The following is a 22,128-nucleotide window of genomic DNA, read 5'->3' as shown; positions in this document are numbered from 1 at the left end:
CACCTACATTCTACATCATGTAAGTTCTATCAGTGCATAAACTAAATTTAGCATTTGTGATACTAGGGGTACATGTTTTAAAAGTAAAAAAATAAAACTATAAAATAAGAAAATAATTGTCTTCTTGAATATCATGTTCACTTTGACTCAAAGCATCTGACCAATGAATGTGTTATTCTTCTATTTCAGTGGGCTTGTTTTAGGGCTCTACAGCAAGGTCAAACACTTCTGAAAGATTTTGTTTTCACCTGCCAGAGAAGTCGTTTTGAAAATATAATTAATTGAGAGGTTTGGAGTTATTTTAAGACTACTAAGTTATGCACAATAAGCCTGACCTTCATCATCGACATGAAAGCGCAGAAGTTTATTTAAACCTTTTGTTTCACTGTGTCATTAGCTACACTGAGGACACATGACAGAACTGGTGTAAAAAAGTTCATTCAAATATATGTCACACAAAACTTCCACATTTAGAAAATGATTTCACCATTTCTGACTTTTTAGATACAGATCTTGTCTATGGCTAATTTTTTTGATAGTTAAATGATTCTAACTAAGTATATAGCCAAGACAAGAATGTGTGCATATATTTAAAAGGAACCACTTAACCTGGATATTTTTTTTTATGCTCTTGCCAAGTCCAAGACCAAGGATGGTGTAGGGAGGCAGGAAAGTTTTTATCCTTCCATTGAAGTTGCAGAAAACAACTGAGTATACCACGTCTGTAAGAATTCATATAATTTTGATACAACCATCATTTACAATCTGCATTACTACATTTTTGCAGCATTGTAGACAAGCATGAACTGATGCTTTCCCCTCCTCAATGCTGACATCAAATCTGCTTCTGAATATAAGAATAATGTCATTCATAATAGCAAAACAGTACTTCAATCTGATCCTTTACTTAAACATAAACAATTAGATATGTTTATAATGCTGGCTTAAGTGGGAAGAGAAAAGTGAATTAGTATGAGTATTAGAGATACCGCAGAGATAAAAACAACAGTAAACCAAGGAAATAGAAGTGACAATGAATGTTCTTGCTCTGTAGTTATTTGATCACATAGCAACGCCACAATATTACCTACACCACAGACCTTCCAACAAGCTATAATAAAATCAATATCATACGCTCTCTGTTTATCTTCATTTAAGTGAGAGACCATTTCTCAGAGAGGAGAAGAGCAGTTGTCAGAATAGTAAGTGTACTTTAAAGGCTTCCATTTGTAGGTTATCACTGGAATTAGCCAAGATTTTTGGATACTTTCTGTTCTTCGCAATTAGTTCATGTTTCTATTTCTTCTTCCAGTAACCTTTAAAAACTCGGAGGGGCGGGATTAGGAGGAGGAGGAGTTGAAGGAAAATAGGGAACAGCCATAACATTCAGTGGCTGTCATCTCATGTGACAAGGCTTTGTTTTCCCCTTTCTAGGTAAGCTTTTTTCTCTCTTTCAATTTGTCACTATTTCTCACCAGTTTCTCTAAGTCATAAGACTATTTAGCAAAACAAACAGTATGAATATATTTGCTCAAGCAGGCAGGGAAGTCTTAATACTGTATTTTCTACAAAGACAAACTGACTGAAGCTAGGAATTTGAACAAAGGGAAAGAAAGATCAGTTTGGGGGGAATGCATTTCATAGGAAAAAAAAAAAACTGAGAGGGATATCCACAAAAGCTCATTTAAGAAGACTAAACTAATTAGGCTATAATATACCACTAAAATAATTTGTTTGTACTACTAAAACTCTAGGGAAATCTGGCTCAGCAATAAAGCCCAGCTGTTGCTACATTTTGATTTTGGATTTCTTGCAGTTCAGAGAATTTTAAAGGGACGCAGCTGTGAACTGCTCTGAATAGCAACTGTTTGCATCTTGGGTGAAGTGAGTTGAGTTGCTACTATTTTTTATTTTTGTTGTCATATCTTTTTTATACTAGTGCTTTCATAAACAGAAAGCTACTATATGGTTATTAACACTAATCCTGAGAACAGTTGGTATGAAAAAAAAAACAACAATCTTTCATCTAAGTTATCCAGCTGTACAAAACAGTTACATATAGAACCTGTTCCAGCTGGAATATGGGATTCTGTCTATCTTACCTCTGAATCAACTTCATTGCGAGATACAGTCAAAGCAGTGACAGTCATTTGGAGAATCACAGGTTCTTAAGCATACAGATCCTTAGACTCTTCCTTGTTATATCCCTCCAAAATCTTGCATTATAGGTTTCCCATGTTTTGCAGATACCAGCAACTGAGACTAAAACCTCTGTCTAGAAGTATGAAGACATAATGTAAAACTCTACAAGCTAGTATTTTATACTAATTTCAGTGTTAATATTCCTAAGTATTACAGACTTTGCCACACGCAAGAGCGAGTTATGTTGTAGAGATGTAACTAACTAAGAAGACTATGCCTTATTTAAATTAGTGAGTCAGAAGTAAAGCAGTTCTTCATCCCATTTCTCCCACCAGGAACTTCTATAATGTACACCCTAACAAAATGAGAACTTTTATTAAATAGCAATGCCACTTGGGCACTGGACAGATTAGTCAACTGTTCCCCTAATTAAAAAAAAGATTATGCCTTGTTCTACCAACAGAGATATTCTCACACCGCAACTACGAATCTTATTATTTTGCTACTGCTTTTCAGGGGAGAATTGTGATGAGAACCTTGTGCAGCCTTTACATTTCATATGTCACAACAACTCACGTAAGTCTAATTAATGGCCATTTTATTAATCAGACCTGCAGCATCATTATCAGTGGCAGACTGCTGAAAAGCAGAGAAAAATGCATTGGGTGAATGTGACTTTTCAAAGAAAAGCTAGAAAAGTAAAATGGACAATATATATATATATGGACAATATATGTAATGGATAATATATATATTGCATCATTAAGCACTAATTTTGGCTCATTAGTCTTTCTAATAGTCATTCACTAATTCTAATTCACCATTCACTAATCAGTCATTCTGTCAAGGAAGCATAAAATAAATTAATTTCCACCCGACACAATCTACAAAAGGAGATTTGAGGAAAAAAAATTATAAAAGAAGTTTTGTGAAACCCAAAGAAAGCAAATATATCCTCCACATATAACTGAAATAAAAAAAAAAAAAAAAAGAAAAAGGCCTCTAGGTTTCACAAAGACTGAAGTGCTAGGACAAACTAGATAACTGGATACTGAGGACTGTGCTATTCTATTTGATCCTGCAAACAGCTGTGCATGTGTTTGATTTGCAACATGTAAGTACTTCATTATGTTTGTTTACCTATGGAATTACACACATACATAGTTGTTTGAAGAACTGATATCCAAGTCATCCTCAGGCAAGTTAAAACCAAAAGTAGTATACTGATCACATAAGCGTAGAAGAGAAGGAAGAAGAATAGAGCTGTGGGAAGAGGTTGTTTTTCAGCTGTTTGGTGACACAAAGTATATCAATCATAATTTATTCCAATCTTTAAGTTAGAACCATATATATATATATATATATATATTTTTTTTTTTTTTTTCCCCAGTAGTATAGCCCCTCATTAAAGGGAATTCTAGAAATTAGAAAATTTGGGAGAGAAAAAAAAAAAGGCATAAATATTTTTTTTTTCAGTTTAAGAAAAACAAATAATTACTTAACCAATGATAGCTTAATATTACTACTCTACATTTCATATACTGAAAAAGTGAAACTTATAGCTCTTATTATAAAAATTAAAAAAAAAAGTCAAAAAGATAATTCAAACAGGTCTGAGTCATGTGAGATGATCAAATTCCATTTCACGGAATTTTGGGAGGTTGGAATTAGATGACCATTAAGGTCCCTTCCAGTCCAAACCATTCTATGGTTCTGTGGCTCTGTATTTCAGTAATGAAGATATAGAACAGTATTGATCCCACTATCAGCCGCTGTGGTAAAGTGCTAGTGACATGCTTCCAGCTGGACTTTGTGCCACTGATTGCCATTCTCTGGGTACCGATGTTCAGCCAGTTTTAAATCCACCTGTCTGTCCAATTACCTAACCTGTAATTTTTTGCCTTCTCTGTGAGGATGGGCGATAGTGTCTGAAGTCTCAGACAGCTCCCTTAGCTACACTACTAGATGCAATTCATATGTCCCCATGGACTTACGTATTTCCAGTTTGTTTATGCTCTCTGTAGCCCAGTCTTCCTCCCCTGAGGGTAGGTCTTCATTGCTCTGGTCTTACAGGTCTGGGATTCCTGAAGGTTGACTTCACCGGTAAAAACCAAGGCAAAGAAAGCATAGACTACCTCTGCCTTTCTCATGTCCTTTCAACCATGGGTGAATGTTTTCCCTAGCCTTCTTTTTGTGGTTTATATACTTTCTGTTCTGTTAGAATCCCTTGCCAATTTCAACTTCAGGTTGGCCTTGGCTTTTGTAACCCTGCCCAATGATCAAACACTGTACTCATCCTGGGTCATCTAGTTTGATTTTGTACTTGTTGGGATGGACATTTCTTGAGCTTGGAGGAGGAGGTGATCCTTGAATATCAACCAGTTCTCCTGGTTACCTCTTCCTCCATGACAATATCCCATGGGATTCTTCCAAGCCGATCTCTACTTTTTGGCATGTAACTTTTCATTATATATGGAACTTAGTTGACTAAATTAGGATAGTGGATTCTACTTAGAAAAAGAACCTAAAAGTTATATTCTATTGCCTATTTATTTATTTATTTATTTATTTTGTGGGCAAGACTCTTCTGATTACATTTTTTAATTTCAATATGCATTTCACTCAAAAAAGATCAGATAATAAAAAAATATTATTTCTATTCTCTGATTACCCTCTGATACAACTGTTTGCAATATGTTTTCAATTTTATAAATAAAATTAGAGTATCATTTTACCGTTCTACTTCTTTCCATATCCCATTCCAAAAATCACATGCATACACACAAAACTAAAACCAATAATATGTTTACAGACTGAATACCACATTCAAAATCTTAGTTGAAGCAGTAAACTATAATTTGATTCTGATGAGCATTTGAGAAGGGAGACAAGCAGGACAGAATAGGACTTCAAAATGGAATACTGCAGCACAAGGGAGCACTTTCTATACCAGAGCTGATAATCAGCAAGGCAGAGAACTACACTTTATCACATAGTGCAGGCTACATGGCAGCAAAAGATAGTGCTTTGGTGCCAGACAGAGGCAGCACAGTGAGCTTGGCAACACAGGAGATCACTCTTTGTAACAGTACAGACAAGCAAAGTGGTAGTCTCCTTGCTTCCACACAGAATAGGTTAAAAAGCTCTGTGCTTGAAATAAACAGTGGTCTGATTTTATTATTATTATTTTTTTAAGTCAGCTGCATACAGAGGGTCTGTTTTGACTATATGCTTTTGTAAGCTATCATCTGGGGTCGAGTTTTGTTGTTAACTGAAACCTGCCAAAAAATAAAAAAATAATAATAAAAAATATACAGGGCTGAAAAATATACCAGTGTATCTGTAATACATTGATTTCTTTTCAAAAATACTCCTCAGAACTCCAGAATTCTATCTCACCAAATTTTTCACACAATTTATACTTTAAACTTGATAAGGTTTTATTCTGCCATAGTACTTATTCATCTTAACTATGACCTACTTTTTTGCACATATGTTAATACCTCTTGAACTAAAACACAAAAAAGAGCATACAAAAGATGGAAATGACAGGCAACAAAAGAGAAGTAGAAGCATTTCTCAAATATAGAGAAATTAAAGAACAAAGCCCATCATAAGCTAAACCTAGCAAGAGACATTGGAGGTATCTGCTGTGTGTTGCCTGTGAAAAATCCTTCACATTACACCCATCATCAAGAAAGATGAGAAGGGGAAAATGGAGAACTGTGGGTTGGCCAATCTCATCTCAGTCATTGGAATGGAGTATGTTCTTTTGGAATACATTTACAGGCATACTTAGGGCAAAAAAGTAATCTGTTCTACGCGTTCTATACTTTGACTTTTTAAAGCCTTTTGACACTGTGTCCCACAACATTTTCAACTGTAAACTGATTAAATCTGAGCTGGAATACCTGAGTGTTAGACAGGCTCATAATTGGCTTGACTGGGCTCAAAAGGTGTTGGTCAATGCTTTAATATCTTGCTGGTGGCCTGTAATAGGTGGAGGATGTCCCAGATCAGTACCAGCGTCCTTATTTTTCAACATTCTCATCAACAATTTAGATGACAAAACAGAGTGCACTCCCACCAAATTTACAACGACATTAAATTAGGGGGGTGGCTGACATGAGTTTAGAGCTTTAGTCTAGAGTATACATGATGACAAGCAGAAGCCTCACAAATTTCATATTTCATATTTTCACTTTTGCATACAGATCAGAAAAAACATGTTTCAGTACAGACTCTGGGCTGACTGGCTAAGGTCTGCCATTGGACTCAATAGAGCCAATGGCTAGTATTCAGATGTGGATATGTGAATTTTCACATTCATTGCGGGGGTGGGGGTGGGAAAAAAAAAAAGGCAGAAAAAAAAGAAAAGAAAATTGAGAAAATTGTATCCATTAGATTTGTATCAGCAGTCCAAGGGAGTTTCTGTTCCCTTCTATATAGCAGTGGCAAGGCTGCACTTGGAACACTGGAACCAGTCTGTGCCCCCCTAGTTCATAAGTTTGTAAGTGATGTGAATAAACTGGAGGAGGGTTTGGTTGAAGAGGGTCACTCACCTTTAGTGCATGACCTTGAAGCATAGCTTCAGAGAGCTGGTTGAGGGAGATGGATTTCTTACATGAATGGAAGAGGAGACAAAAGAAGTAGTATCAGCCTACAACCAGAAATAAAGGAACCAAGTTCTCCTCAGTGCTGGTGAATGATGGGGACAACAACTTATCTTTGTGGCTTGGGAGTTTCAGGCTGGACATCAGAATAATGTTTTTGCTATGAAGATGGTGTAGTAGTAGCAAGGGTTTCCCAGACAGGAAGCAAAATAAACTCAGGAATCACCTAGCCAATGCTATCCATGGCTGTCTAGAACTACTTTTGGTAGTAGTCATCCTTTGAGCTGAAGAACAAACCTGATGATCTTTAAAAGTGCCTTCCAACCAGCATCTTGATTTCTATGTGTCTTGGTCCTATTAGATTCCTGCTATTCACATAATAGAAATTCGGTTCTATAAATATATTTTATTAATAACAGACATTTTTGGCCTGTCTTCTTTAATTTCATGCAGTTACTAGGATGAAGTTCAGAGGTACACTCCAGAAATCTAAAAATTCTTACAACTTCTAGAATTTGTAGTGTATTAGCAAATAAATTTAGAATTGAGAAAATGCCTTTTTTTACAATATACCATTCATTTTTAATAACAACATCATAAAAACTACAAATTGCAGGAGGGTTCAGAAATCTGCGTACGGAACTTGATAGAGTAAATGAGAAGATATTGACTATAAGTCATGCAAGCATTTGTGTATGGAAAATTGTACTATACAGCAGCACGTAACTGTACAGAATTAAGAAATAAATTTCCATGTATGTGTTTGTTCAAGGAAAAAAAATATATATATATATATATTAAAAAGTGTATTTAACAAGCTGGATGAACAGTCAAATCCAATGGGCAATTCATACAATCCTATGACAGGCAGAAGCATAAGAGCTACCAAGAATTTGACATGTATTGCTCTGACTGTATTTACCCTTCAGGTACTTAAAAGAGAATGAAACCCTGGCCCAGCTGCAATCACTGAGTGTTTTGTCATTGATTTTAGGAGTGCTAGGTTCAAACCCAACGAAGTTTGCTAACTGTAGCCTCCTGTGAAAACAGCTTATGCAGAAGAGATTGACAGTAATTATTTTACAGTTTTTGTGATTATTTTAGTATTTTATAAAGCAAAGCATAAAGCAGAATCGACTCCTGATTCTTATTTCTGACTCTATTAAATATATAATAGAAACAAGATATAAAATTATCTGTTCTTTCTACAATCCTTTCCACTATGTTTTCTCTAAAAATAGTACCTACTACATAGTGACTCATATAAGATGATAAAACTTTAGTACAAGAAATATGAAATTTGGCTTTATCACTATAGAAATATTGATGTGAAAAATTTGATGCTGCCTTTGTCAATTCTGTGCCCCATCAAAGTGCACAAACTTTCTACTTTCCTAGAGAAGTAAACATAACCAATTACAGAGGTGAGGCAACTAATAACAATATATTTACACTTTACAATCAAATGTTCCTGAAATATCCTTAAAAAAAAAAAAAAAAAAAAAAAAAAACTGAATATGCTATCATTTGTGAAATGACTGTTATAACTAGAAAACAGTTTAAAAATTGCCTATAAACTGTTGACAGTCTTAGGTAATCCATATTAGGTGTCACACGTCAAAAAACACATACCATTCCACTCTGACTCGCAAATGTCTTTCGGTTTCTAGTCCAGAAACCAGATAATAACGTCTGTCTTTTACCTTCTGGCACTAAAGTTTTATTTAAGAATTGGAGTTTACAGTTGGAAAGAACAACAACAACAACAACAAAAAAGTGCATATATAGCAGCGCAGTAATAACTTTTTGAAAATATGGCACCAACAAAAGTCTAGATATATTCTATTTTACACAAGGTATGCACACTACTATGTTAGCAAGAACATAAATAAAATGCTGCATAGAGAAAAAAGAATATATTCATTTTAAATGAGTTCAAATGTTACTATAGGAAGCATAAGAGAAGAGGTAAGTAATGGTTTTGAAAAATTTTCACCAAAATTATTAAACTGTTTGGCACATTTACTTGAAATTATTAGTCTGTTTTCTTATAAGCAAATATCACCTTATGCATGGAAAAATAAGAAATATAAGTAGGAAATACCTATCACCTTCTGACTTTTTAAACAGCCTCTAAAAAGTAATACATACTTTTATTACTATATTTACATAATATGCCATTATATACTTAGTTCAAGAAAACACAAAATTAATCTAAGTACTACATAAAATGGAAAAAAATCATTTTGAAATGAATGTTGGAAGAACATTTTTGTCATACACTTTGTTTACAAGTAATTGACATAATGTTAGACATAATGATTTTCCCCAAAATAATTTTTAATACTTAAGGAAAATGTGAGTAAATTTTAGTTCAAAGATACTCCTGGTAAACACTAACATTGAACAAACAAGAAGAAGCATAGAAATGTCTGAAGACAATTAACAGAGAGTAAACAATTGATAAAGAAAAAAAATCAGTAACCCTAGAAAATGAGTTAAGGAGAACTGTACGGTCAGCCATGTCAAAACTACCAGAAAGCCTGAAGACAGGCATATGCACGAATTGTTGACAAGCAAGTACTTCACTAACTTTTTCCCTCAGCAATTTCAAGGAAGCTGCCGATTAAAGGAAGTAATAAACACAAATATAAAATGTAACAGAACAAACATCCACAGAACTAGTAGTTTAAGTGATTTAAAACTTTCTTCTTTTAATATTTCCCCTAAGTAAACAAACAAGAAGAAAACTCTCCTAAATGGACTGTACAAGTAACCAGATATTCTTTGCGTGTTGTAAACTAAATCTTTTTTCCTTAACTTTTATGAATAGTGTTTATGACAGCCCTCAAGCCTTTCTGCTGGTTTTGTATTACTTGATGGAAGCTTAAAATAAAATCTCACGGGAATAAGGTGAAAACAGTGACTAACACTGAAAGAAAAAAAATCTTTAGAGTATGTGCCCTAGTGTGCCTCAAGTTTTTATTACTTTTATTATTTTTCTTCTGTCTATCATTCTTATAAGATTCTATGATATTTTGATTTGCTCATTTTCCCTGCATTTTGAGTGTGAGGTTCATTGTTCATTATATAGAAGAATTACAGAATTTTCAAAAAAGCTCAGTGGTAGTAGTTAATTTCCTCAACTTTTGAAAGAACTGTCCTTGCTCTCACTGCATTAAAGGCAAAATTCTTCCTTAGTGAGTTCAGGTTTTCATCCTGAGTGATGTTTAGATGCCTTCATTGGTAAGATCTACAAAATCTAGCTGTGCTTTTTTGGCTAAATTGCTTCTGATTCATCAGTTGATGAACTGATGCTGATAAACCTAGCCTCTGCCAAAAGCCTAAATATGTTTTCATTTGAAGTATCTTTCTAAGAGAAACAAAAATAAAGCTTAAAAACAAAGGGAAAACATGTCTTTTATCTAGTCTGGTACAGTATATCAGATGTTTCTTTTATATAATAGGTATCTTTTACATTACTTTTTTCATTATTTACCTTGCTCCTTTCTCCTCTGCAGCATGAGTTCTGTACCTTGGATCTTAGCCAACACCCCTCACTTCTCTTCAGTAGGGCAGATACTGAAAAAACTTTAATATTTTTTAAAGGTTCTGCTCATATCTTAGTATATACATACATATATAAAAAAAAAAAAAAAAAAAAAAACTTTTTTTAACAGTACTTTTCTTAAAAAAATAATATTGAAATCTGAAATGTGCTTTCATTTTACTGTGTATTGTTATTTTGCCAACACAATCATTGCATTAGCATCCTTTCACTTGCAAACTGCAAGGTCATTATTGGCAAAGTATAAGGTCATATTGCATGTCTTGTGGCAAAAACTCACAAATTAATCCTGAAAATTAATTTACACATCAACTTAATAAAGGGGTTTGTAGTTATATTCTAAAGCTTACTGAACAATTAGTAGTCTGGAGCTGCTTCTATTAAAAAGAAATGTAACTGTCAATAATGCAAAACTAGGTGACATTAATATGATTATAATTTGAAAGTAAATGCAATTACAATTGAATTTTTATGAAGTTGTAATTTCTTATACAGTAGATCCATGCTGTCATATTCATAAATGTTTCATAAATGTTCATCTGTCAGATGAAAGTCCACAGATTTCATTAAGGAAGAATGTCATTACAGACTACAGGAGAAAAAAAAAATCTAGATTTTCAATTTGCTTTCAAATGCATACCTTTATACTGCATTATTATTATTATTATTATTATTATTGTTATTATTGCAAAAGAGAATATAAGTTCTTTTTCAACTTTTGTGGGATCAAATAACTGAAATAAATAATGCCCTTAACCTGAGACAATTGTCCATTCACCTTTCCTAAACAAAATGTGTATATGGTAGACAAATGTAGATAAAAGGAATTTCACCGGATGCTGATTTGTGAAAATTTGAAGTTCCATACAAATAGGAAGATAAAACACCTATAAAGACTAAAAGAAGAGAAGCAGTGAAATAAAAGTGTCCCCCTTTACTCGGCTCTGGTGAGGCTGCACTTCGAGTACTGTGTTCAGTTTTGGGCCCCTCGCTACAAGAAGGACATTGAGGTGCTCAAGCAAGCCCAGAGAAGGGCAACAAAGCTGATGAGGGGTCTTGAGAACAAGCATTACGAGGAGCAGCTGAGAGAGCTGGGGTTGTTCAGCCTGGAGAAGAGAAGGCTCAGGGGCGACCTTATTGCTCTCTATAAGTACCTTAAAGGAGGCTGTAGTGAGGTGGGGATTGGTCTGTTCTCCCATGTGCCTGGTGATAGGATGACGGGAAATGGGCTAAAGTTGTGCCAAGGGAGGTTAAGGTTGGATATTAGGAAGAACTTCTCTACCGAAAGGGTTGTTAGGCATTGGAATGGGCTGCCCAGGGAAGTGGTTGAGTCACCATCCCTGGAGGTCTTTAAAAGACGTTTAGATGTAGAGCTTAGTGATACGGTTTAGTGGAGGACTTGTTAGTGTTAGGTCAGAGGTTGGACTAGATGATCTTGGAGGTCTCTTCCAACCTAGATGATTCTGTGATGGTGTGAAAAACCACAAGCACTACCAGCTAGCTCAAGCAATGACAAGCTCTGAAATAACAGGTGGACTAAGTGCTCTCAGAAAAAAAAGACTTTGGCACTAAGAAAATCCCACTGTTTTTTCTATGCTTCCTGTTGTGTTTATAGAAATAAGATTTTGTACCATCTGATTGCATAAAAGAAACACCATATTTGACTTTTCCTTGTGATGGAAACAATCCATAATTCCCCAAATGTGGTAAAGTGCTGGAGAAAGAAGGAACACTGCAGTCTGTTTGTTATGATTTACCTGTCAAGTGAAGGGAAAACACACCAAAGCGTCTGAGACAAAGATGGTTGTTTTTGTTGTTGATGGTGGTATTTTATATTAAATTTGGTGAGACAACATAATGATGTCTCTACTCTGTAAGTAGGATGTATGGCTCTTGCTGAGGGGTAACGGATTGTTTCATGTAGGGAATAACCTGCCAACTTAGCTGAGAGTTATTCTTTGAACATTTATTGGAAATAACTTTAACGCTCTTGTACACAGGAAGCTAGAATAAAACTTTAATTTTAAGGTGACTGTTAGGCATGATCACTCATCACAAGTTTCAGAAAGGCAGAAACAGCATTTTCAATGTGTTTCATATATACTAGTTTTCAATATAAGGGTTGAAGAAATATGCAAAGACTGTCACTGTAACTATTTTAAATGGTGATTTTATTGGTTTGGTGTTTTGTGCTTTTACCAGTACAGTCATTTCACTGTTGCCAGCAAGATAACCTCAAAACTAATCTTCTTCTTCGTCTTCTTCTTTGCCTTCGTCTTCGTCTTCTTTGTCTTCTTCTTCTTCTTCTTCTTCTTCTTCTTCTTCTTCTTTGTCTTCTTCTTCTTCTTCTTCTTCATCTTCGTTGTCTTCATCTTGTTGTTGTTGTTTATTTATTATTATTGAAGGAATTTTAAAAAAGGGGGGCGGGAGGGGGAGGGGAAGGAAACACGAGGCCTATATTTATTTGTCCTTTGCATCAGTAGAAAGAAAATACTGTGGAAATGAAACAATGTTAATATTATAGTCATATAGTTATAAACTTTTGTTGCGGTGATGCCTGAGACACTAAAGGCTGTGCTGTACTCTCTACACCATTTAATTAATGTTTATAAAGATAAGGGTGCCGTCCTAGAGGCTGCAGGGGTGGCTGTAGTGATGAAAGTCCAGGGCTGCCCCAGCCAGACAGAGCCAGTTCCAGCTGGCTCCAACCACCCCACTGCCAGGCATGGCTGAGCCCAGCAGCCGCCACTCCTTAGGGAAAGTGTATTTAAGAAAGGGGAGAAACAAACAAATAAACAAACAAACAAAATACCAGACAGAGAGGAGGAAGAAACAAAAAGAGTGAGAAACAGCAGAGGGAACATCAAGGCCAGAGGAGGAGGAAAAGGAAGAGGAGGGGTACTGCAGGTACCAGAGCAGGAGCCCGTGAAGAACTTACACTCGAGCAGGTGGACATTTACTGAAAGAACTGTGGTCCCTGGGGAGAGTACATACTGGAGTAGGGGAAAAGTAAGAGGGAAGGAGCTACAGAGATAAGCCATTATGTACTGACTATAACTGTACCCCTCCCCATTGCACCACTTAGAGAGGACAAGTAGGGGAGCTTGGAGTACAGCAGTGAAGTTGAGTCTGGGAGAGGGGGGAAAAAAGGTGTTGTCTTAATATTTGCCTTTGTTTGTCACTCACTATCTGAATCTATTTTAACTGACACTAAATTAAAACATTTTTCTCTAGGTCTGTTTTGCTTGTAGTGTAATTGGTAAGCAGTCTCCCAGCCTTTATGTCAACCTGGGAGCTTTCTCAGCTTATTTTCTCCTTTTGCCCTGCTGAGGAGAGGGAGAGAGTGAGCAGCTGGATGGGATTTTTGGTGTTTGCCAAGGCTGATCCACCAGAGAAGAATAGAGTTTGGGCCCATTCATCCCTCAAAGTAGTTTGATTTGAGAAGTTGTCCTGGTTTCAGCTGTGACAGGGTTAATTTTCTTCCTAGTAGCTGGTATGTTGCTGTGTTTTGGATTTAGGATGAAAATGATATTGATAACACATTGATGTTTTAGTTGTTGCAGAGAAGTGCTTACACAGAGCCAAGGACATACCTTCTCATTATGTCTTGCCAGTGAGGAGGCTGGGGATGCACCAGAAGCTGGGAGGGGGTACAGACAGGACAGCTGGCCCAAATTGGTCAAAAAGATGTCCATATGGTGTCATGCTAAACAATAAAACTGGCTGGGAAAGGGTGGCTGCTGCTCAGGGTCCGGCTGGGTTATTGGTCTGCAGGTGGTGAGCAGACCGCTCTGCTCACCACACCTTGCAATCAAGATGACACTTTTTGAAGAGCTTAGATTATATTCTTCAAAGTGGTGTTGTGCATCACTTTGTATATTTTTTTGTCATTACTATTTTCCCTTCCTATTCTGTCTTAATAAATTGTCTTTATCTCAACCCAAATTTGTTGTTGTTGTTGTTGTTGTTGTTTGTTTGTTTGTTTAATTATTATTCTCTTCCCCCATCCAACTGTGGGGGAGAGGGAGGAGTGAGCAAACAGCTGTGTGGTGCATAGCTGCCTGCTGGGTTAAACCGCAACAGAACTGTACAATAAATGAGCACCTCTTTATAATTTCTTTAGAACATCCTGTTTAATGTCATAACATTTTTGTAAAGATCAGAAACCAAATAAAGATTGACAAACAAAGGTATTAGGAATTTTTTGTTTGCCCGTCACTCATTTTCAGAAGAAATCACCCAATAAAACCCTTCTACTGTCTTAAATAATATAAAAGATAAAATGACTGTGAAGTATATTGATGAACCCTAGGGCCTACGGAGGTGAACTGAAATAGGATTTTATCTATTACCTTTTCTAGTTGGAACCATTAGATAAGAGAAATCATTCAGTATTGTATACTTCACTTCTAGGGATTACATTTAATGCTTGCTTCACTTCCTGTCATGAGTACATTCCAAATAGAAAAAAAAAATCAAAAGGAAAGTAAATGTGGAACTCTAAACTGTTAATTAGTCACTTAAAATAGCAGTAATAACAGTTTTAATATGATACCAAAGCAAACTCCTGGGACAGAATAGTATTCCTTATTTGCCAAAAATTAGAATAGGAGTTTGACGATCTGTTCTGTATATCTTCACTGATAAAGAAAATTATTTCATTTCAGGTTACTATTCAGTGATAGGCACCATTATTAAAACTGCTTCAATTTTTCGTATGCCTTATGGGTAATTAATTCCAAATTTAAAAATGGTGGAAGGTTTTCAAGTCCTTGAATAAACAACAGTATAAGAAAACCTAATGTAATTATTCAAAGTTTTACTTTACCATGAACAACTGCCAGGTTCAGAAACAGTAATGATTAGGATATTCATTTATATTGCAGGAGATTAATACATGCATTGCTAGGGCATTCCAGAGAAAAACAAATTGAGATATATTACATGCCTCTGACCTATTTGTTTCATGCATTTACATTCCTGAGCCATTCTGTTTTTACTGCAGAGAGCTGGCAACTATGACCTTAAATGCCCTCTGCTACCCGTGACAGAAACAACCGTAGTGCATTTGTTCAATAACATAGACGGTATAGTGTGACACAGTAACATAAACAGTAATTTGTGATGGACAGCAATTTCAACTGTGTCCACTACATGCTAATGTCTGAATCAACATGCCAATAATTTCTACCTTCAGAGTAAAATCTACCGTGTGTTTTCTATTTACTGAATTGCTTCATTCTATTACCAAAGTGGCTGAATATAATAAACACCTTGCAATGAAGATGACACTTTTTGAAGAGCTTACAATATATTCTTCAAACATTATACTAATCCTTCTGTGTTCTTTCCATTCTGCCATTCTCTGAAAAGAGTAGCTTTTTTCTGTGAACTTCCAACAGTCCAACTCAATATTAGAAAGTACTGTTACTAAACATAAGAGTTCTAGCAGTTTCTCTAAACATTGTGTTGTATAATTTAAATTATAGTCTTCTCAGAAATTATTTGCTACAAAATACATTATTGCTTAAGAACATTTATTCGGGGTCTTCATAGGTACTGCAGAAAGGACAAGTAATACACAAAAGTATGGACTAAGAATGCACAACTGTTTAGGAAAAGAATGTTAAATGGTAAGTATAGGACAAATTTTCCAAGGTGAGAGAATCGTTATTTACATTCTGAAAGACTGAAGCTGCTGCCAACACACATTTGAATTTTACAAGTTCACCAGCATGTAGAAAATTTTCTGAAGGGAAAACAGAAAAGATTATCACAAAGATGATATGAACATACTGTACCATCTTCAAATTAGACAACAAGCAAAAAAACCACAGAGATAAAGATTTATTTTAAATTCCTTTTTACTGGATTGGATAACAACAAAAATTTGGCATTTGCCACAGCAAGAAGTTGAACTATCAACAAAAGCATCTTGCCAAAGGAAGGTTACATTCATCCACTGCAGACATAGGGAGCAGCAGATAAAGTAACAAGAGGATATGGTTTTCACCTGTCTATAGTTTTATTGTGACCTGAAGTCAAATGTTTATAATTTACTTGAATAAATTGTTTTTTTCTTTTTTTCTTTTTTTTTCTTTTTTTTTTTCCCAGGTAACAAGTCTGGTTTTAAAGCCAGTGGCCAGTGGGAACAATTGACTGAACACTTCTTCCAAAACTGTAAGTTTATTTTTAATGATTGGAACTGAACTATCAATACATTATGAGTATTTTCAATAGCATGAATCTGTGCTTGTATTTTTTGTCCAGTAGTGGAAGATGATTTTGCAAATTTTCCGAATTCTGGTATGATGCTTTTGCTTTGTTGCTTCTGCTGAAATGTAAAGTTTCATCACTGATGAAAGCACTCTGTTCATCTCCACGTGCTTAACTGTTGACCACTTTTTTTTTTTCTTCACTGGCCATCTAAATCATATAAAATACTTGTCTTTGACCATATCCACTTTCATCCTAATGCCTGGAAAAAGTCACAACCTCTTAAAAATGGAACGAAAACTGAAATGTAGCCTGGTAACATTAGCTACATCAGGAGATCTCATGATGCTATATTAACCTCTGATCTGATCTGGAACCGAAGGTCAAAAAAGTCAAATACTTCTTGAAATGTCAGTATTTGTAACTTTCCAATTACAGCAACAGATGATCACTACAAAATGAATAGTACCAAAAGAAGCTATGTTGTCTTGGTTAACAAGATTAGATAGGAAACTGGACCTTTATCTATCAGTAGAGTTCAAACAAAGAAGAGATATTGCTGTAAGCTCATTTTTAACATAAGAGAACATGTTCTCATTTAACTAATACAAATCCAGAACAATTCTAATGATCTTAAAACATTTCTGCATTTTTAATAATGCAGCTAGGTTTAAAATCCATTTATGTGTTAGCTCATTCACTCCACTAATGAAAGACCAGAAAGAGAATCAAATAAGGCAAAATAAGATTATTTATTTTAAGGTCATAGTTATCGGGTATGCCTGTATACACACAGTCTATACAGTTCTATCTTGAACCAGTGTGGTTGTTTTTATGACAGAAGAAAACAATCGTATACCTGTTTTGAGAACTATAAACCCCTATTGGAAATGCAAGTGGACTTCACAGAAGGGCTTTCTTTTTTCCATGTTCCTCTTCTGTACAATGACAACTTGAAGTCTTACAATACGAACTGAATTTTGAACAGTTACATCTTTCTCTGCATTTTTTAAAGGATAATGTTAATTCAATATCACAACACCAGAAGTACATAATTATAAAGGGTGAAAGAAGCTGCATTCAAATTACCCATGAGTCTAAATGCTTGGCTCTGTATAATTACTTTCAAATTATTTCTGTCAAACACACGTTATAGTTGAGCTAGTCATTTATATTTTAAAAAGAAAATTAAGAAAATCAAGGAAGAACTTACTTAGAATTTTTAATATGAAGAACTTGTTCTTTAGCAAAAAGTATCAGTGTTTTTACACTGGAAGTAAAATTAGCAAACTATGTACTGTGGATATGCTGCAAAAAACAGATTTGCATGTTAAAGACTACAATACCAGCCTTCAATATGGGCAATATGATGATCCAAGATAAAGTTGGATCCAGTATGTATGTGTGTGAAAACTTTGCACATTTAAAATTGATTTTTCATTTCTGTGAATTGCTAGTTTTTACTGCTCTCACATCTAGCTTTGAGTGAGAAATCTTGAAATCACACTATTGTCATGTAAACCACCATTGACTCATTTTTAGCACTTAGAGTTGTATATGTTTCTAGCTCTGTCCTACTTTTAAAAATGTGAGTGACCAGAAAGTCTAAAATTGAAGTATAAATATAGACACACTGTTTTTTATTTTTTTTCACAGAAATTTGTTTCTATGTAATATTTGTGTTGATGGTTAGCACAGGAGACAAAGGAAAATAAAGGAAACTTTCCACCTTCTTCACTGCATATGTATTTATGATCACCAAGATCTGTTCCTCTATGTACTTCATATCAGTTTGAAATAGAAGAGGCAACCACCCATTGGTAAAGATGCACAGTAGGGCATCTGGAAGTTCCAGGATATATTATCTCCTTTAGATTTACCGAGCCTTAGTAGAATGCAACTTTGTCTCAGTTCTATGCCAGAAACAAATCTATAGATTAATGAATTGAACAGAGAACAGGATAGACAGCCCAAGCTGAAGACAAACAGAAAGTAGTAGATGGTATAGTACTGTAGAATGATTTTTCCTTTGCAGCAGTGATAGAAACATGGTATATTATATAAACCACAAAAATATGAATAAAGCCATTTGTATGAGACCACATAGTTGCTTTCTATTTAGAAACCATATTTCATAGGAAAACAAACAAACAAACAAACAAAAAACTTTAGAATTATTGAAATATTTTTTATTGGCTCAGTTTCCATATTTTGATTGCTGTTATTAATATTCTTCATTCTGCAGAGTTAGACTTTCTGAGACCTAAAATATAGTACGGAGTTCTAAGTCAAGTGATTTTGAAAGACAGTTATTTATTGATGAGATACTTTAACAGTTATGATTTCAGAGCACTGTGAACAGAGGTGTTTTCCTCTAACAGTACTTGCAAGTATTTCATATTGTAAAGTAACATTTCAGGCTTTTTAGTTATATAAAGCTCACAGTTCCAAATATTGTAAACTGGTCATCTCTAATATGTCATCTGTGGAGGAGTGCTATTTAATGGAAAATGACCTAGCCTAAACCTTAATATAGATGAGAGCTTCCGTTGGATTATTTTATGTTAAAACAGAAGAGAAAAACTCCTGGGTGGGAAGTTTGCATGTTCTGAATGGTTTTGAGCAATAAAAATACTTAGGATGTGCAATCAGTGTCATGGTGAGTCTGTGTCAGTTGTATGTGTGTGGCAGACCACTGAACATATAGGTCCTCTTCATGCTACCTTGAAGTATCCACATACAGATGCCAGAAGCTTAGTCACATATGAGATGTAACATTCCTTATATCCATGCTGACATCATTTGGCACAGAATTTGAGTTAATGTAAATTCAAGCTTGTTGAGCCAGCTAGAAATATGGTCTGGAACATGGAATCTTCTTTAATATTGCAAGAATATTTTTTATGGTTAAATCTCACTAATTCTGGTAGTCTACTTTCCCAGGTACCTTCCAGTGAATGCTCAAAGTATACACCATACAGCCAAATCAGCTAAGAAATACCTATAATTATTTAGAGTTAAAGTGGATGCTGCCAAATACACACAATTTGGCAGACAGGGGCTAGGCTAGGCTAGTTAGGCAGGCCAAGGTACTTAGATCTCAATATCTCTTATCCCTCTGCTGATGCAGTGGATATAATAGCTTTTGTATGTAGCACAGAACTGCCATGCAGAAGTGGCAAGGTAAAATAACTGAACTGATCTGATCTTTAGTATTGATAAAATCCTTGTGTACTGGACTATTTTTCTTTGTTTGCTAATGCTAATCTGGGAAACAGCATGGATTTTGAAAAAAAAAAAAGTGGAAAGAATCAAATAAAATTAGCTTTTAGCTGGGTATATTCCAGTTGAAATGTTGCATATTCCATTGTGCTGAAAATTAGTATAAAATCACAACTGCCACAAAAATGTCACCTAATGCTATATGTTTCTACATTAAATATGTATGTTTCTATTCCACTAAGGACAGCTGTTTTAGAGCTGACAGGAATGCTGTATAGATTTCTGTTTCCTGGAGACTTTGTTTCTGTAGTTAATTAAGATGAGGAACTTCCACACTATGGCATCATCAGAGACATGTGTAAGTGCTAGAATTCACCCACTTGATATTGTGTAAAGTAACAAGGCAAATATTCAAGAAATTATTATTATAGGTGTTAAGTACTTAAGTATAGAACAACTTTTCATTTCTTAATAAAAAGCCATTTGATTAGAACACATCGTGTTGACTTTACTGTAAAGCAAAAGTGTTATGGAATAATGATTTGAGCTAAATAAAATAAAAATAACTTTCACATTTGAAACAAACTGTTTAATTTCTTGCTGCAAAATTCCTAAATATCAGTCAGATTGTGCTAAACTTTTCAGAATGTATTTTCAAGAAAATTATTTATTTCTTTATTAAGAATAATTGGCACATAATACTAAAATACGTTGATCTTAGCACTTCAGAATTATATGTTTTGGCAACGATTTAGTTGATAAGTTGTAGTAACATATCCTTCCTGGAGGAAAGGAAAACCATCAGAACTTCATTCCAACAAAAAATAATTTTTTCAGCTCCAGTGGAACACTGTTTCTGATGAAATGACTATTTAGTGTTAACTAGTTTAAGTATGAAAGTTATAATGTAAATTCTGATTTAAATGGAAGAGATACAGTATTGTATTAAGTATTAAGGCTCACAATAGTGGTGTGGTTACGTGTGAAAGAAAAAAAAAAAAGAGGCTTATTCAGCACCAAAGATAAATTATTGTAAATCCATAGTAGGTGTATGTCAAAAATGATTTAAAAGTAAACCACAGAAGATTTTCCATTATTTCTAAAGCTCATGACAGTGCAAATTGTATTGCTGACTGATGGATTCAGGAATTAGTCTGTGGAAAAGGAATGTTAACTAAACTGTTTGTAACTGAAAGTCTTCAATATGCATTATCCATATGAATTCCAAATACACGGAGCACTGGGGAGAGAATAATTTGTCTCACAAAATTCTTTCTTTCATTTTGTTGTGCCTCCATCTTTTTTCTCTCAATTCCTATCAGAGAAATAAAAAATGTCAGTGACTTTGTAAAGACTTCAAGACAGTAATACTTTTTTTTTCAATAGGAAGAGTTAAGAAAATATTTATACAACATATGCTAACAGAATAAACAATTATAAGCCAGCAACTTGCTTGCTTTTTCAGATGTTTGTATAATCAATGGTCATGATGCTCATTCAGAAATTGAGAAAAATGGTTTGAATCTAATAAAAAATCATATAATACTGCTCTGCCAAAATAATCACATAGAAGAGATGGCAGAATAGCTAGTCTGTAGCATAACACTATGTTTGATTCTGTAAATACATCAGCTAAAGGGATATTCTTAAAGGAATCATCAGAAGTGACTGTCCCCATTTAGAATGTGAACGTCTGGAATATTCCAGTGTGAACACTTCATTGCAACTCAGTGAGATTCCTAGCAGAAATTTCTAAACAGACTTATCATCTGCAAATAAAAGGCAAGAAAAAAACATTGCTCTCATGAAGTACTGTGGGAAATAAATAAATAAATAAATAAATGGTTCTATAAAAGGTTCTATTATGTGGGCCAGTAGTTTACCAGCTCTGTGAAGTGACCTAGATGGTATGAAGAGGGGTGCTTTCATAAACTAGTGAGTAATCAAGCACTTTACTTTTATTTAAGTAATATAGGTAGAAATAAAGAACCTTAGAACAAGAAAAACATCACTGGTAGTTCATTTTGAGAGTGACTTGTTTACCTCAGCATTTCATTATCTCCAAGTATTCTTTTCTTTAGAAAACAACTGTGTGCATCTTTTAACATCCATGCATTTACAGATAGCACATTCATGTAACACTGGAACAGGTTATTTTTCTCACCCTATATACTGTATATACTTATCATATATACTGCATATTTATTTGCATTATATAAATATATTTATATAATATAATATTATATAAATAAACCTTGACTATAAGCCAACATACAAACTAATGCTGGTTTTCAAAATAATTAGTTATTCCATGTTGTGAGGACATAGATAGCATTGTTTTAGGATTGTACTTTAAAAACTGTGTTT

General features: G+C 34.6%; 1 long non-coding RNA gene across 3 annotated transcripts in view; it reads left to right on the top strand.

Moving 5' to 3' along the window:
- Positions 1 to 1,344: 1,344 nt before the first annotated feature.
- The window catches only part of LOC118250585 (uncharacterized), a 52,084-nt gene continuing 31,300 nt past the window's right edge, over positions 1,345 to 22,128 (top strand). For all 3 annotated transcript variants that reach the window (XR_004779493.2, XR_004779495.2, XR_004779494.2), the window contains exons 1-4: positions 1,345 to 1,434; positions 2,659 to 2,718; positions 15,880 to 15,956; positions 16,438 to 16,503. This is a non-coding gene — a long non-coding RNA (uncharacterized LOC118250585). The remainder of the gene's footprint in view (positions 1,435 to 2,658; positions 2,719 to 15,879; positions 15,957 to 16,437; positions 16,504 to 22,128) is intronic.

This window comes from Cygnus atratus, chromosome 1 (assembly GCF_013377495.2).
Source record: "Cygnus atratus isolate AKBS03 ecotype Queensland, Australia chromosome 1, CAtr_DNAZoo_HiC_assembly, whole genome shotgun sequence".
Classification (NCBI taxonomy): Eukaryota; Metazoa; Chordata; class Aves; order Anseriformes; family Anatidae; genus Cygnus; species Cygnus atratus.
Note: the sequence above shows the minus strand (reverse complement) of the source record. Positions and strands in the feature narration are given on the sequence as shown.